Genomic DNA, 2806 nt, shown 5'->3' on the forward strand with positions numbered 1-2806 from the left:
GGAAAATGAGTTTCACACAGCGATATCTTTGTCATCTCTCTCAACTGTGTTTCTCCCTCACTCATTATTTATGCTTTGTATGTTCTACATGCTGCCTTCCTCTCCTTCACGACTACTCACCCCTCACAGGCAGTGGGATGTGCCTGGGAGGCTGAGGCTTGGCATCTAATTGGATTAACAATGACATTAGAGGGTGTTACATTATTAAGACAAATAATTAATCTGCTATGCCTAGGAATCAAATTAGAAGCAAGCTTTTGGTTAGTACCCTAGCTACAAGTCATCTAAGTCAGATGAGAAAGAAACACTTCTAAGACATTCTATAACCCATAAAAGTATGGTGTTGCTAATTAGGACTTCCTGTATTGGTTTAGAATTTAACATAAGGAGAAAAACAGAGTCTTTTCTGGTGTCTCCAATCATCTTTAATGGGAATAGCATGTAGTCTCTTAGAATTTTAATGAAAGATATGAATAAAAATACTTCAATGATCCCAGAAAATATTGTCCTGCAATGTTATAATCAGGTGTTAGCCTTAAACAAGAAGTATGATAAACACACGATGACCACATTTAATATTAACCCCTCACCATGGCTATATCTGAAATAAAAGTCAAAGTCAAAATTTATGAGTTAGGTAGCATTCTTTTCCTTATATAAAACTTTTAAGTGCTCGCTTCGGCAGCACATATACTAAAATTGGAACGATACAGAGAAGATTAGCATGGCCCCTGTGCAAGGATGACATGCAAATTCGTGAAGCATTCCATATTTTTAAATAGAGGACAGGCTGACCGTGACCGGAGGGGAGAGAAGAGGGAATTGAAGGGGACAATGGGAAGGGTTCACAGGAACAAACTTAAAGGACACATGGTCATAAACTAAGGGGAGGGTGGTAATGGGAGGGAAGTGGGGAGGGTGGGAGGGGGGACCGGATTGGGAGTAAAAAGGAGAAAACTGTATTTGAACAATGATTAAAATAAAAAATAAATAAATAAATAAATAATAAATAAAAACTTTTAAAAACACTTCCTCGTATACTATTGCATCAAAACAAACATGCAAGGTAATGGCAAGAATTCTCATTCATGCCACACAGCTGTGGAAGCCGAGCCACTGCACCATCATTTTGTGAAGTTCCGCAGTAATCAGCTTGGTGAAGATGCAGCCCCAGTTTGTCCCCTAACTGCACGGCTGACTGGTGTAAGTAATCACTCTGTTCCCACACCCCGAGGAGGGAAGGCAAGTACCTCAGGCTTTCCAGACTCAGCAAGGATCTGTGACTTTCTACCCCATCCGCTGCCTGTGTTGCTGTATAATATTATCTATAAATCCCTCGTGTTTTCTGGTTGCATCGTGATGGATAGCTAAATAAGATAATCCATTCTCCTTTTCCTTTCCTCAGAACAACATTTTAGAAGTCTAGAGAATTAGAAAGCATTTTGCAATGTAATGTTTTGGCAGACAGAAGAGTAGAAATAAAGTAAATTGCCTAATCAGAAGAATAGAGGCTTGCAGGCTCAACACTACAATCTTAATGACAGGGCCTCACTGGGGTCAGTGATCTGATTACAGGCTGTTTTCCTAATCCACTGCCCAAGTTTCTTTTAACTCTGACTAAGTGAAACTGAGAATCGTGTTCTGATGGATTCTTTCGTTAGTTTCCTCTCTAGCTGTCTAAGTTGCAAGCCCTGAAATAGAAGACATTCTTGGACCACTCTGCTCAGAAAAAATCCATTAGCAAAATAAGAGTCCCTGGCCATGTCCCATATTCCATGGGCACAGCATGAGCTTTTCATGAGATCAGCACTTCTGTCTTCTCCTTTAGCTATTTAGTATACTTTCACAACTTTCAATGTTAAAACACACAAATGAAAGTCAAATATGTTACTTATTTTGTTCTCATTTGCATGGGATTCAGAAAAGACTCAACTCTGAAAAAGATCTAGGAGAAAAGTTTAATGTGATATGACTGATAAGTGACCTATAAATAGCATCTCCATTTGTTGCTTCTGGAAAAGAAGGTTTTATGTAATGAGAAGGCAGAATGATCATCTTGGTCCAGTCGCACACTGAGAAATGTGAAGCTATTTTTCTTTTCATTCAATGATTGAAGTTAGAGGCAGAACAGCATTAAGCAGAGTGGCCTCTGCATAGCACAGAGAGCAGGCTGTGCAGCCCTGGAAATAACACCATAAGTGTAGGGCAGGATGGGGTCAAATCAGCCCATTTGAAGAACAGAAAGCTGATCCAAATGCAATTTTAAAATTAATAAAGACTAACTTCTGAACTGTCACTTTTCCTTAGTTACATTTTTTCATGAATACTTTTAGGTTAGATACATCACTGGGTATTGCGTGGGATGGAAAGTTGGGGCCTGTTTTTATACGTATATTGTATAGTAGGTTACGGCATTAATTTTTGAAATTCAATACATCTGTCTTGGTTTCCAAGTCCCACTGGTGATTCCATTTAATTCTTCCTTTGTGTCCCATGATAGTCCCAATCATCCAGGCCTCCTGGCATAACAATCATGAGTCCCCTCCCTCTCAACCTTTACCTCTGCTCCTTCTGTCCAAATTTACCCAACATCCCTTAAAATTAGCCTCTGCAAGTGATAACAGGCTACCCTTAAAAGCAATTCTATCCTTATAGGCTAAAGAAAAGAAGAAAAAAAAATCTGGCTGACATCTTACTTTGTCTCAGGCATTATTTCTTCTTTGAAGTCAATGATGCCCAGGCTGGGCCCAGCCCTAGAAGTGCATGAGGACGTGCACATGGGCTTGTGGTTTTAAGTGATTCAAAT

General features: G+C 39.5%; 1 non-coding gene across 1 annotated transcript; it reads left to right on the plus strand.

Annotated features, from left to right (window-relative positions):
* Positions 1-669: 669 nt before the first annotated feature.
* On the plus strand, positions 670-776 carry LOC123829847. The gene has a single exon (XR_006787655.1). It is a non-coding gene; the product is annotated as a U6 spliceosomal RNA (small nuclear RNA).
* The last annotated feature ends 2030 nt before the right edge of the window (positions 777-2806 follow it).

The sequence above is a fragment of the Phyllostomus hastatus genome, unplaced genomic scaffold (genome assembly GCF_019186645.2).
Source record: "Phyllostomus hastatus isolate PE091 unplaced genomic scaffold, TTU_PhHast_1.1 phas_scaffold_114, whole genome shotgun sequence".
Taxonomy (NCBI): Eukaryota; Metazoa; Chordata; class Mammalia; order Chiroptera; family Phyllostomidae; genus Phyllostomus; species Phyllostomus hastatus.